This window comes from Prionailurus bengalensis, chromosome A3 (genome assembly GCF_016509475.1).
Source record: "Prionailurus bengalensis isolate Pbe53 chromosome A3, Fcat_Pben_1.1_paternal_pri, whole genome shotgun sequence".
Taxonomy (NCBI): domain Eukaryota; kingdom Metazoa; phylum Chordata; class Mammalia; order Carnivora; family Felidae; genus Prionailurus; species Prionailurus bengalensis.
The window spans coordinates 61,053,330-61,068,830 of record NC_057354.1 but is presented as its reverse complement, the minus strand read 5'-3'; the positions used below and the strand labels follow the sequence as shown (position 1 = coordinate 61,068,830).

General features: G+C 42.6%; 1 protein-coding gene and 1 pseudogene across 3 annotated transcripts in view; both read right to left on the bottom strand.

Annotated features, from left to right (window-relative positions):
• The window catches only part of CRACDL (CRACD like), a 139,573-nt gene that overhangs the window by 66,357 nt on the left and 57,715 nt on the right, over positions 1-15,501 (bottom strand). The gene's annotated exons all lie outside the window — the stretch shown is intronic.
• Positions 4,715-5,124, bottom strand: LOC122496736 (annotated as a pseudogene).

Sequence of the window (15,501 nt, the reverse complement as noted above, 5' to 3'; positions counted from 1 at the left end):
CCCACACTGGGGCACCTGGGTGACTCAGTTGGTTAAGCAGACGACTCAGCTCAGGTCATGACCTCACAGCTCATGAGTTAGAGCCCTGAGTCAGACTCTGTGCTAGCAGCTCAGAGCCTGGAGCCTGCTTCAGATTCTGTGTCTCCATCTCTCTCTTCCCCTCTCCCACTCATGCCCTGCCTCTCTCTCTCAAAACTAAATAAACATTTAAAAAATTAACACCAACACTGTTAACAAAGACTTGTTTATAAGATATCTGTCTAGCATTCCCCACCCTTCCAAGACTTCAAGTTTGGTAGGGTGAGCTCTGTGCCTGTTGTGTCCATTGCGGTCCTACCAGCACCTAGGACAGTGCCTGGAGCAAGGAACTGAACACAACATAGGAACAAGACAGTTGACAAAATGAGAGAGGCTTCTGTAGATGACTGACACAGGGGCCAGTAAAATGAAAAGCAGTAAATCATCTGGTTCCTGAAATATATCTATTTTTATAACCCAATTTAAGGCTGGGGAAATTCTCCAGAAAATTATTGAAACCTGACTTTGTAAAAAATAAATAATCCTTATTGAAGGAAACTATATTTTATTTACAGAGCAACATGACTTTGAAAAGATTAAAAACAGAGCTAAATTTGGCCCGGGTGATGGTATTTCATAAGGCCAAATCTATGTGTGCTTCTCTTGTACTTTTTCCAGTGTCTGTGGCTGCTTTGATTTGGAGTCACCATGTCTTGGAGAAAGCTGACTCTACCTACACCTGTGTGGTTATACCTGAGATTCTGAGGGTGAGTGATGACAATTACAATGAAGTAACTTTAAAAAAAAAATTAAAGTCAATAATCACAGATCCACAAATGCAGTTTACGTTGTTGGTTTTTTTTTTTTAATTTTTTTTCAACGTTTTTTATTTATTTTTGGGACAGAGAGAGACAGAGCATGAACGGGGGAGGGGCAGAGAGAGAGGGAGACACAGAATCGGAAACAGGCTCCAAGCCATCAGCCCAGAGCCTGACGCGGGGCTCGAACTCATGGACCGCGAGATCATGACCTGGCTGATGTCGGACGCTTAGCCGCCTGCGCCACCCAGGCGCCCCCAGTTTACGTTGTTTAAAAGCAAATGAGAACAAGTCTGAATACCAGTGTTCATGTGCCAAATCATTTGAAAATCTTAGAACCATTTCCAAATATATGCCTTGAAAGTATCATCTAATCACTGGAGTCTTTTACTTTTCAATGTCCTAAAAATGAGATAACACTGAGAGAGACTTCAGAGTCTTAGAGCTAGCTTTTCTTCCTTAGATGATGCAAAAACTGATGGAAATATAAAATTCAAAAGTAATAGCTGAAGATTCTAATATCCTGCTCTCAATAACTGACAGAACAACTAAGCAGAAAATCAACAAAGAAATGAAAGATTTGAAAGAATAACATTAACCAACTAGAAATCTATAGAACACTCCACCCAGTAACAGAATAAAAAGTCTCCTCAAGTGCACATGAGAGATTTTATGGGATAGACCACAGATAGGCTATAAAACAAGCCTAGAGAGATTTAAAAGGCTTGAAATTACAGAAAGTATGCTTTCTGGCAATAGTGGAATAAAATTAGAAATAAGTGAGAAGAGGTTTGGGAAAGTCACAAATATGTGTAAATTAAACAACACTTTCCTAAGTAACCAATGAAATGGCTATATTAATGTCAGGAAAAAAAAACAGGTTTTAAGAGAAAACTATAACCATAGATAGAGTCATTTTATAATGATAAATTGGTAAATCCATCAGGAAGACATAACAGTTATAAACAGGTATGTACCTAAAACCAGAGTCTCAATATACATGCAACAAAAATTGATAAAATGAAGACAGACAATTCAATAATAATACTAGTAATTTCAATAATTGGGGACCTCACTTTCAAAAAAACAATAGGCAGACATTCATCAATGACGTAAAAGACTTGAGCAATTGTATAAACCAATTTGAACATATATATATATATATATATATATATATATACACACACACACATATATCTATGAAAAAAAAAGCATATTCTCCAATCACAATGGAAATAAATTGAAAATCAAGAGCAGAAAGAATTTGGGGAAATTTACAAATATGTATAAATTATGCAATGCACTATAAATAACCAATGAAGTCAAAGAAGAAATAACAAGAGAAATTATAACATACTTTGAGATGAATAAAAACACAACATACCAAGACATGTAAGATACATGCCTAAAGGAAAAATTATACCTATAAACACCTACATAAAAGAGATCTTAAACCAATATCATAACTTTCCACCATATGAAACCAAAAAGAAGAGCAAACTAAACTGAAAGCAAACAGAAAAAAGAACATAATAAATATCTGAGCAAAAATTAATGAAATATAGGATAGGAAAACATTTTGAAAATCAATGAAACAAGTCAGTTCTTCAAAACATCAACAACATTGATCAACCTTCAACTAAACAAAAGGAGAGAAGATTCAAATTACTAAAACCAAAAATCAAAGAGTATCACTACTGACCTTATAGAAATAAAAAGGATTATAAAGGAATATTATGAATAATTATATTCCAAAAATATAGATAACTTAGATGAAATGGACAATTTCTGAAACCACTGAATTTGAATCAATAAGAAATAGAAAATATGACCACACTTACAGTAAGAAAAGGGACTGGTCACTTAAAATTTCCCACAAAGAAATGCCCAGGCCCAGATACCTTCATTGTTGCATTCTATTAAACATTTAAAGAATTAATGGCAAACTTTCCTTTCCCAAACTGTTCTCCAAAATACAAAAAAAGGTAACAACTCCCAATTCATTCTATAAGGCCAGTATTATTCTGATACCCAAACCAGACAAAGACCTCACAGAAGAAAATTACAGACAATATCTCTTATGAGTATAGTCACAAAAATTCTCAAGATAATACTAGCAAATCAAATCCAGCAAACATAAAAGTGGGATTTATCCCAGGAATGTGGGTTGGTTTAATATATGAAAATCAATTAATTTAATGGCTGATCCTCGGCACAGACAGCGTACAGCAATCAAAAAAGTAAAAATAAAAACAAAATCCAGCAAATCCTAAGGGAGAGAATCTGATTTCCAAAGTTACCACATTATTAGAGTCAAATATCCAGTTTTGAATCTATCCCTAAAAAAAGGATCCAAGGCAGATCTACTAGGCAAATACTTTTTTCAGTTTATTTATTTTGAGAGAGATAGAGACAGAGAAAGCAAGTGAGGGAGAGGAGCAGAGACAGAGGAAGAGAGAGAGAACTGCAAGCAGGCTCCATGGTGTCAGTGCAAAGCCCAATGCAGGGCTTGATCCCAGAACTGCAAGATCATGACCTGAACCAAAACCAAGAATTGTACACTCAACCAACTGAGACACCCAGGTGCCCCTAAACAACGACTTTAATACAAGTGTCTTAAATATGCTCAAAGAACTAAAGAAAGATGTGGAGAAAGTCAACAAAACAATGTATGAACAAAACGGAAATATGGATAAAGGAGAGAACCTAAAAAGAAACAACAAAAAAAAAATCTGGAGCTGAAAAATACAATAACTGAAAGAGTCACTAGAGGGATTCAAAGGCAGATTTCAACAGGCAGAAGAATCAGAAAAATTGAAGACAGTGGAAATTATTGAGTCTGAGGAACAGAAAGAGAAAAGATTGAAGTACAAAGAACAGAGCATAAGGTGCTTCACCAAGGAGACCAACATATGCATTGTGGGAGTCCCAGATTGAGAAGAGAGAGAGAAAGAGGCAGAGAGAATATCTGAAGAAATAGTGACCCAAAACTTCCCAAATTTGATGACATGAATATAAACATCCAGAGAGGTCAATGAACTCCAAGTAGGCTAAACTCAAAAAGACCCACACTGAAATACATTATAATCAAACTGTTGAAGGCCGAAGACAAAGAGAATCGCAAAAGCAGCAAGAGAGAAGCCAATCAACACACACAAGAGATCCTCAATAAAGCAGATTTCTCTCAGAAACTAGAGGGCCGAAGGCAGTGGGCTGATGTACTCTAAGTGCTAAAAGGAAAAAATGTCAACCCAGAACCATATACATAGCAAAACTGTCCTTCAAAAGTGAAGGATAAATTAAGATATCTCCAGATAAACAAAACCTGAGGGAGTTCATTACCACTAGACCTGCCCTACAAGTATTGTTCAAGGGTGTCCTGCAGGTTGAACAAAAGGGCACTAGACAGTAATTTTTTTTAAAAAACTTATTTATTTATTTTTGAGAGAGAGCGGATGGAAGAGAAAGAATCCCAAGCAGGCTCTGTGTTAATAGTGCAGAGCCTGATGTGGGGCTTGAACTCACGAACTGTGAGATCATAATCTGGGCCAAAATCAAGAATCAGACATTCAACCAACTGAGCCACCCAGGTGCCCCAAGAGTAATTTGAAGCCATATGAAGAAATAAAGCTCTCAGTAAAAGTAAACACATGGGCACATGGGTTTGCAACTCCACTTTTTATTTTCTATGTGATTTGAGACATATATATATATATATATATATATATATATATATATATAAGATCTAATATATCTAATATAAAATATTAGATTTATGAGACATATATATATAATTTGGCAGATAAGGGTTTGTTTTATTGAATGATGGATCTATATAACTGCCAAGGCCAGTATGTATAAACAAAAGAGGGGGAGTTTTATTTCTTGGCCTCTTCCTCCTTGGACACAGCCATGATAATTTCCTCTTTTTTGGCCTGGAGCCACTCTTCAAAGCACTTGAGGTGGTCAGTCTTCCTAGATTCATACTATCTTCTGAGCAGTCAGTGCAGAATTCTTATCCTCCTCATCCAGCACTGGCAGTACCCTTTCACTTCCTTATGCCCATATGCCTGACCTTCTGGCAGGGCCAAAGTGTTTTTCTGCCACTGAGCCCAGGAATGGATAGTCACAGGCTCCCGGATGACCAGCCCATCTTTGATCAGCTTCCAGATCTGCTAATGGGAGTTGGCATTAGCACTTACATTGTTCTCATGGGGACCAACCAGACCTTTTTGCCACAATGGAAGACACCAGAGGTAAGCCTCTTCTAAAGCCTAATCATACTCATGGAAATGGCCACAGTGGCAAAAGGAAAGAACTTGAATTTAATACATTTTTTAAAAAGCAATCAGTAGCCTAAGAGCTAGCAGTATTGTAATTTTGGTTTGTAACTCCACATTTTGTTTTCTATATAAGAGATTGATGCATTTTTTAAAATTATTAGGTTATGTTTTAGGACACATAAAAAATATAAAGACATTATTCTGTGATATAAACAACTGAAAAGAATGGATACAGACATGTAAGGAGACAGAGGTTTTTGTGTTACTAAAGTTAAGTTGGTTTAAATCCAAATTAAAGTGTTACAACTTTAGGATGTTAAGTGTTATTTATCCCCATGGGAACCACAAAGAAAATAGCTATGGAATATATACAAAAGGAAAGGAGAAAGGAACTGAAATGTTTCACTACCAAAAAATCAGCTAAACACAAAAGAAGACAGTAATGCATGAAATCAGTGATTAAAAAAACCTATAAAGTATAGAATAAAAAAGCAAATGACAGAAGAAAGTCTCTCCTCATTAGGTAAGCCTTAAAGGGAAGGCGATTCTGAAATAAGCTATATCATGGATGAACCTTGAGGACATTATGCTAAGTGAAACAAGCCAGTCACAAAAAGACAAATGCTGTATGATTCCACTACTTAGAAGAGTCAAAATTATAGTGAGACAAAGTAAATGGTGGTTTCTAGGGGCTGAGGAAAGATGTAATGGGGAGTGATTGTTTAATGGCTATATACTTTGTGTTTTACAAGATGAAAAGCATTCTTGGGGCACCTGGGTGGCTCAGATGGTTAAGTGCCCAACTCTTGACTTTAGCTCTGGTCATGATTTGACAGTTCATGGGTTAGAGCCCCACATCAGGCTATGCATTAACAGTGAGGAACCTGTTTGGTATTCTCTCTCTCCCTCTCTTCCTGCTCCTCCCCTGCTTGCTTGTGCAAGTGTGCTCTCTCTCTCTCTCTCTTTCTCTCTCTCTCAAAATAAAGAAACTTAAAAAAAAAAAGATGAAAAGCATTCTGGAGATGGATGGTGGTGATGGTTGTACAACAATATGAATGTACTTAGTCCCATTGAACTGTACACTTAAAAATGGTTAAGATGATGAACTTTGCTGTTATGTATATTTTATAACAATAAAAAAATGAAAAAAGTGTACATTAAAACTTGTACACCAATGTTCACAGCATTATTTATAAAAACAAAACATAGAAATAACCCAAATATTCACCAATTGATCAACAGATACGAAATGTGGCATATTCACATAATGGAATATTTTTTCACCACAAAAGAAACAAAGTACTGATATATGCTGCAGTATGGATCAGCTGTGAACACACTCTGCTCAGTTAAAATAGCCAGACACAAACACTATGGAACATTCAGAACAAACAAAGCCCTAGAGACAGAAAATAGATTAGTGATTGACTAGGGGCTGTGGAGTGGGGTGCCCGGGGGGGGGGGGGGGGGGGGGGTGGGGGGGGGGGTGGGGGGGTGGGGGGGGGGGGGGGGGGGGGGGGGGGGGGGGGGTGGGGGGGGGGGGGGGAAGAGGGTGGGGGGCGGTGGAGAGGTGGAGTAGGAAGTGACTGCTAATGGGCACAAGGTTTCTTTTGGGTGAGATGAGTATGTTCTGAAATAGATTATGCTCATAGTTGCACTACTAGAAATATATGTTGATGGTGTACTTTAAACAGGTGAAGTTTATGGTATATAAATTACATGTCATCAAAACTCCTGGATAAAAAAAGTGTTACTAGAAAAAAAAAAAGGTGAAACAAAGAGGTTTTTGGAAAAGAAGACATGATAAAATTTGTCTCCAGCAATTCCACACTAAAATATTAAAGAAGACGGGTGTGAACTTAGATGAAAGCTGGAGGTGTGGGTAGGATTGGAGGGATGGAGAGCAATACACATGTGGGTAAATCTCAATGTGGACAAGAGGGGGAGGCAGTCTGGATTTCAGCCACAGGCCCTGAGTACAAGTAGCACAAATGTGTGCCCTGGCCTGCTCTCCCTCCCTAAAACATTCCATTTCCTTCTGGCCCAGGGCCTTTGCAGATGTTCCCTCTGCTTCAAACATGCTCTTCCCTGCCCTCACACCCTACCTTTTTCTTATTAACTCCTACTTATCCTTGCGATGTCAACCTCAATTCTGCTTCCCCAAGAAGACTGATGTGCCCCTTCAGGATGACCTAGGACTTCCGCAACGCACCTTTTGTTCATAGAACTTGCCAATTTTAATCCTAACTGTGTTTGCATGATTCTTTGATCCAGTTCTGCTTTATAGATTTAAGCCTGCTTACATTCCTATACGTTTAATCAATTTTTCCTTTTCTTGGGGAAAAAGATGAAAATAAACTGTGACTTAACTATTGTTCTCTAGTGAGTCACACCAGGATCTGCCTGTACCTTTTTTAGAAAAATAAGTTTCACGTTACTGAGGCAAATGAGATGTGTAATGCTCGCAAAGTTCCTGTGAGAAATCACTCTTCAAAAATTGTGGCAGCTTAGTGATTCATGATAGATATTATTATCCTCCAGAGCAAAGGACTTGACCACTGCATCCACCCCAAAGTGACAGGGGTGTCAATGCTGGACTCACCACAGCCAGCCATTTCTCTTGAAGTGCTTAGAGGACCTCCTACCCTTTAAAAAAAAAAAAAAAAGCAGACACCTAGATATGAGTGCGCAAAACCTTCTCTGTCTACCGTCAGAAAGGACAGGGAGGAGAAAGGGATAGCTCTAGTTTGACATTTGGGGGGAAAAGAAAGCCAAGAAGTCTTATAAGCAAAGGGCTAAAACCAGAGAACTCAGATACTGAGTCATACTGCTCTGAATGGAGCAAGAGGAGAGAGTAAAAGAGCATACTGGGTGGTCAAGTTTTGAAGTTCCCAGTATCCTGGACTCATTTATCTCATGAAAAACTAAAATTAGGCTTGACCTAGAGAGGCAACTCATCCCCTGTCTTGTGAAGTGTGTAAAACTTGAAGACTAACTCCTTGAGGATAAGGAATATGTACCGGGATGGTACTGCCATACAATAGGTACTCAATAAACACTGCTGAATGAATGAATGAACAAATGAACCAGAGGCACTTATAATAGTCACTAGACAAATGAATCTGTCTAATCTCTGATAAAAATGAGACAGCATCAACTACCCATTCAGATCCCAAGGCCATCTAGCACTCCACTTAGCTAAACTATGCCACATTTCTCCAGCCTGGGTTCTGCTTGTCCACTGTCTTCCTTTAGACATTTCTTAGGGACAACCATGCAGAGCTGAAGTTCAACGGTCTTCGGGAGTAAAGGAATATGGATACAGAGGATATCCCTGCTCCAGATGCCTTGTTCCCATCCTCAAGCTTCCCTTTGGCTATGGGCTGGGCAGGAACAGCAAGGGCATCTGGAAAGAATGAGGCAGTGAACCACAGTTCACTGCGCTGTTTCTTTACAAATAAACAACAGAGCTTCATCCAAACAAACTCCATCATCAACACGAAAAATAGCACAGTTTTATAAGCATATAAACAAGTACCTTACGTAAGATAAACTACACCGTTTTCTGAAACTTATATAACAGTTGATTTCACGGTATTCTGAATTCTTGTAAATGGGCAAGCTGATAAGCTACTTAGCTGGGAATGCATACAGTGCTGTGTATATACGTAGATACGTGCACATGCACCTGTGTTCACACATGAAGCCTGAGCCTACACAAATACTCAATAAATCTCATGCCTCAGACTGTGATGCATGACGGCTCTCACAGGAGGAACCTATTTTCACACATCCAGGAGTGAATGCTTTCACAGGAGATTTGAAGAACATTAGTTTAGAATTCTCAGGTTATTAGAGTAAAAAAAATTCTATTAGGGACTTTTACAAAGCCATTATTTCAAAAATAGGTAAGCATAAGAGCTTCGAACTTTGCAGCCTTAATTTAGAAATTGTATTTGCATAATTCTTGGAAAAATATAATACAAATTCACTCTAGTGCTGGGGATACCTTGCCAGGATGTAACTTATGTAACTTAAAACCTTCAGTCTTGGAGAGGTGCACCTTGTGCAGACTACTGCACACACACCTGACAAACGGGGCACTGGATCCCAGGCTGGTTCATGTTTAACTTCATCAGTTTACTGAGATAATAAACTCTCTTTTTAAATGTACATATACCAAGAATAATGACACGAAGCAAATTCTTACAGCTTAATTTATCTGGGATGTTACATATGTGATTGGCACTTCTGCAGCATGGCAGATGCAGAGCTGAGATTTTTTTTTCTTTTGGTAGGAAGTCATGCTCCAAGGACTATTAATAAGGAGACATAACACCACCCCTCATTCTGGCCCACGCAAAATAGGCAGACTCAGACACTGAGGTTGAGTAATTATCAGTAAAAAGATTTTTATGAAACAGTAATGATGAGGACGTCCATGTGCAGGGCTTTACACAGCACAAAGGCCTGGGTTCACAAGGAATCCTAAATTGCTGGGTTGCTGTCCCTTTGGAACAAAAGAAGAGAGTGAGGCTCAGGGCAGGGGCAGGGGTGAGGCCACAATCCCAGGAGATAAATTAACATCTGTAAGGAAGGAGGTCATAAACTTACTAGAACACGTGATAATAGACTCTGAGAGTCTATTCTTTGGCCCCAGGGGTGGTCCCTGTGGCACTCCCCTCCCCCCATCTCTCTGCGCTCAGAAGCCCACCTGGGGGCTCAGGCCTGAGGCGCTGCTAAAAGGAACCCACCCTCTGGATGTAGAGTAAGCCTCCTGCACTTTCATCCTGCTGGAAACCAGCAGCAGGGAGAAGAGAGGGACTTCCCTGTCCCATCCCCCACATTCCACAGTGGACACCACTGGGTGCTGATCCAGAGCCTTCTTCTCTGTCTCCCCAAGCAGCGTCACTGGGCCTGGCAGCACCCCCACCTCCTCAGGCACAAGAAAGTGGGGCCTCTGCGGACCACAGCCACTCCGGAGGGAGGTGTGAAGCACAGAGCAGTAAAAGCTAAGAAACACATACACTTGCTTCGTTCACCCCAACTCTGGAAGGCCACGTGTGGAGATGACCTGACACGGCAGGCAGTTGGTCTGGAGCTGTTACCCGCCTCCCTCTGAGTGGAGTCGCTGCCAAATTGCTGAGGATGAAAAATGACAAACCTGGGCTTTGTTTTACTGGGTTCGCCCCAGAAGCAGGCAAAGGGCAATGACGGGATAAGGTTGCATTTCCTATCTAGGTTAAGGGCTGATCCCGGGGAGAAATAAGATCTGATGCTGAAAAAATCCCAAACAAATTCTGAGCCTAACACAGCCAAGTCCTATGCTTCCCTCTCCTTCCAGCACCAGGGACACACAGCACATCCACTCAGTCCTGCCCTCCCTGAAGTGCACTTACTACCTGTGGAGTGAGGGGTCACTGTAGGGGACACACTCATCTCTGCCACTGAACATGTGCTCCTTAGCTCTGGCTTTCTTGTTATTTGTTCTTAAAGGCTTATCATGTTATCCTGGATCCATGATATGTTTTGTGAATGCTTTCCTGGGACCTTCCAAATGCTTCTGGGAGTGGGGCACCTGCTCACCCTGCTCCCTGCAGAGTGAGAGGATTCCCAATACTCCCTGCTAGAGACCACACCTGGCAGGTGCACAGACACACCACTGGAGAGAAATCACCAGTTGCAGCCTGTGTGATGAGGCTCCCCGGCCTCTCCCAGGCACAAAGTTGCCCTCCCTGGTGATGTCCTCTCTGATACCTTCAGTTGAGCCATTTACAAGCGATGGACCCCAGCAACCCAGCTCCGCAATGCCACCTGCCTCAAATCTGTCCAGAGTCTAAAGGCTGTTAACCCAGGACAATCAGCAGTTTCCAGGCAACGCCTGGAGGGCTGGCAGAAGGCTCTAGATGACAGGTGTGATTCTGTATTATCACTGAAACCAAGGAGCAAGTGGGCAGCAAGGGGGAGGGGGTGACTTCTGAAGATGGTTCTAAGAATGTCCTAGCTTGCTTTTCTTTTTCCAAAATGCATCTATATAAGATTCTAGTCAGATGGTTCATAATTTAAACATTAAAGCCTGACCACTGTCTGTTGATAGTGATAAAAGAAAGTAGTGAGTTTTAGAGAACTTGGAAAACAATCACTAAGACCTTTGAAGGTTTTTATATATATACTCGCCTTTGTGCACTTTAGAGGCTGAAGGCCAGCTGCCTCAATGCTGGCAGGAGGAGTTGGCTGCTAACAGAATAGTCTTTTCCCAGAAGAGGGACAACATGGGGGAGGGGTCTCTTGTGTCTCCTGTAGGCAGTTCAGGGGCCCAGGTGGTAAAGTGAACTACTGAAGGTCAGAGACAGCCTCAGGGCTGATTCTCTGATGTCCCAGTGAGCAGCACTCCTCCACAGGCATGAGCTTGGTCAAACCCAGAGGGACCCACCCACAGCAGCAACCCACTCATGCTTGAGGCCGGCATCCATCAGCCACGCTGAGATTGGAGCCCACCCTGCCACTTGCTATGTGAGCCCATCATGAGGTCGCGGTGCTGGATGTCTCAGGGACAGAGAGGTACACTGAGGAGCAGGCTAGAAAGATGCACTCCAGCCTGCTTGCACACGCCCGCCTCTGCACCTCCTCCCAGTGTGCTCTCCACGGCACAGTTTGTACCTCTTAAATCTCTGCTCAATTTCAAGAAAAACGCTCAGGAATTTCCTTTCTTTGACATTCTCCTTGTCCTTCTTTGGAGTGCCCAAGCCATATACCCCTTGGGACATGGGAGAACCAAACTAAAAGGTCAGTAACACTCCTGATGCATTCCTATTACAATGCAGTTTAGAAATCCCAACAGAAAAATTTTCAAGCAAGGAAACCAAAGGGCTTTGTGTCAGGCCCCTGGGCTCATTTCATTCAGAAGGAAGAGAATAAAGCAGCTCCCAGGTCCCAGATGGTTTATATTCTCATTCAAGGCTCACAATCCCCTCTGAATTAAATGGTAAATCTCCTTTTTGCAGGTGAGAAAACAAACCAGTCCACGATCACAGAACCAGGAAGTGGAAAATCTGACTCAAATCAAGGCCTGTACCTCACCCAGGTGTGAGCTTTCCCCCTGAGAGCAGTTGCCTCCTAAGAAGCATTCGAGAGTTCAACTGACAGTCAAGCTAAATCCTCTCTGGGCTGGCAGTCTGGTGGCCCTCAAAACCCTTGCAGATCCAGTAACTGTGCTTTGGGGAACCTGCCTTCAGGAGATCATCAAGCATCTGTTAATGGCAGCACCCTGGGAACACTCGAAAAGCTCATCAACCCGAGATGGGTGATGGTGTTGGGATACTGCCATATGAGGGAATTCTCCATAGTCACAAAAAGTCACATTACAGGAGAATAGTGATTGACATAGGAGAGTGCCCCCAGTGCACTGCAGCCTGGGGGTGAGGGGTGGGGAGTGGCCGATAGCAGTGCTTCCACAAGCGGCTGCGCAGACCTGTCGTCTGAAGGCTTGTATAACAGACTCTGCTGAAGTCTGGGTTGGGGCCTGAGAGTCGTGTATTTCTTTCTTTCTTTTTTTTTTCTTTTTATAAAGTTTATTTCTTTTTTTTTTTTTTTAATTTTTTTTTTCAACGTTTATTTATTTTTGGGACAGAGAGAGACAGAGCATGAACGGGGGAGGGGCAGAGAGAGAGGGAGACACAGAATCAGAAACAGGCTCCAGGCTCTGAGCCATCAGCCCAGAGCCCGACGCGGGGCTCGAACTCACGGACCGCGAGATCGTGACCTGGCTGAAGTCGGACGCTTAACCGACTGCGCCACCCAGGCGCCCCTATAAAGTTTATTTCTTTTGAGAGAGACAGCACACAAGTAGGGGAGGGGTGGGGGGGAGGGAGGGAGAGAGAGAGAGAAAGAGAGAGAAAGAGAGAGAGAGAGAGAATGAATCTCAAGCAAACTCTGTGCTTTCCATGCAGAGCTTGATGTAGGACTTGAACTCAAGAACCATGAGATCATGACCTGAGCTGAAAACAAGAGTCGGACGCTTAACCAACTGAGCCACCCAAGTGTCCCAAGAGTCTTGTATTTCTAACAAGTCCCTTGGTGATGGCAATGACGCTGCCCATGGACTCTCTTTTGATGAGCAGCATGCTATAACAAATTGCGTGCAGTAAAGCCCATTATTTTTTTAAAGTCTCTGGGTGCATAAGAGAAATACAAAAAGAACCACAGAAAGATGTGACCTGCAGCTTTTTCTGGGTCACAGAATTATATGTATTTTAACCTTCCCTTTTGTGCTTTTCTAAGTTTTACAGCTTTTCTGATTGAAAATGTATTTTGCTCGTAATTAGGAGAGGTTCCAATAGTTTCTTTTGAAGACAAGGCAGAGGCTGTAATTAGACCAGGACTTGGGGCCCGGGGTCTGGAGCTGTGACCTCCCCTCCCTGAGTCTCGGTTGTCCTGACTTGACAGTGTGAGGAAGGGGAGTGTGAGAGCCCGGGCAGCTCTGAGGGAAAGTTCCTGCTCTGCAAGATCTCATCCCGTCAGGCCCTGCCTGCTGGGCCACTGGAACCAAGAGCTTGTCTGTGAGAGGCTGTTTCTGTCATTCCTGAGGTCTTGTTCCCCATGTCTCCACATCATTTCTGTGTCAGAGCTGGAGGACCACTGTGGATCCTACAGAGCATGGAAAAGCAAGGAAGACAAATGTCTCAGCCAATGCTGCAAGGCACGTCAGTGCGGGCTGGCCCACAGGGAGCTTCTGTCACAGGACGCTCTGGCTCTGCTACCTCTTACACAGGGACCGCCATGCCGTGCCCCAGGTGGGGAACAGTCCCCCGCTGAACTGGCCTGGGACAGGGGTACAGAACCGGGGTCTCTGAGGGCTTGCCGGGAATCTGCCTGGATTCCCACACGACATGCCAGTTAGTCTCTCCATGCCTCAAGAGTAACCCTCATGACCTCCTGGGATTTTAAAAATACCAAAATGTGCTTTTCCTCATGTACTATTTTATTTTTTTTCAACGTTTATTTATTTTTGGGACAGAGAGAGACAGAGCATGAATGGGGGAGGGGCAGAGAGAGAGGGAAACACAGAATCGGAAACAGGCTCCAGGCTCTGAGCCATCAGCCCAGATCCTGATGCGGGGCTCGAACTCACGGACCGCGAGATCATGACCTGGCTGAAGTCGGACGCTTAACCGACTGCGCCACCCAGGCGCCCCCCTCATGTACTATTTTAAACACTCAGGCTGTTTAAACACCAAATAGAAAAGATGGGTTCACCATCAATAAATTATTTTCAGCCACAAAGGCAGTCAAACCAAACAATTAATGCCCCAAAGTTCAACTGAGCCCTTAAATTACTTAGAATAGCTACTTTCCAGGGTCAGCAATAAGTTAGGCAACTCCAAAATCTTTCCTTTGCTGTGTGTTGTTCAGAGTTAACCTTTACAAAGTGGTAAGTGCCACATTTGTGATCTGTTATTTGCTTGCTATCCAAGAGTGACATTATAAAGAATCCAACCCCCATCATGATTTACATTGATTTTAACCAAAACCAAAAAACAAAACAAAAAACAACCCCAGAAGAGAGCAGCCACAGATCTTGTTGCACGACTGAAGGTTCTTCACAGTTCTTTCCAGTTGAGCAGAACTCTGTGGAAACTGCAAATTGACACCCGAGGGCAATACCCTGAGAGTCAGGAGGCATTCTGCACGTGCTGCTGGGAAGAAGTCACTCCACCTCAGGCCACCTGGGGCTGGTCACCTTCAGCATGCCCTGGCCCATCCTCCCAACTCCCAGGGATACAAAGAGAAGCCGCTCAGCTGTGATGAGGAAGGTCCCTGCTATCTCTGACAGAGGGAAGAGAGGAAGGTCCCAGCCGAGAGGGACAGCACAGGAAAGAACAGAGAAGCCCGGGAGAGTGAGCTCTTATCCCATTCATGCTAGCAGCTGGAAGGCACTGGGCAGACCTTGCTCAAGGACCAGGTGACCTAAGAAATAACACACATAAATGAATCAACATGGGGCATCAAGAATCACTGGAAATAACACACCACTAAAGACGAAGGAAATGGGCTTTGGCTGTGCTAACAGAAATAAAGAGGTGCAAGTATCTGCATTTATAAAAATATTAAAAAAAAAAAACAGAACCAGACATCCAATGAAATTACACCTTTGCCCCTGATAGGCTTGCACTTCGGAGACCTGAGTGGCCAAGACTTGCCCTCATGGGCATGCATGACACCTTTTGTCACCACACAAATGTGTTCTGCTGGCCTGTTCACTTGCCTCGAGGTCAATTCTCAGATAGTCCATCAGCCAGCTTGATCCTGGGTTAAGCCACAAGCCCCAAAACTAGCTTCTTGTTCTTGAAAGCAAAAGCCAGAATGCTCCAGCAATCCTTCTG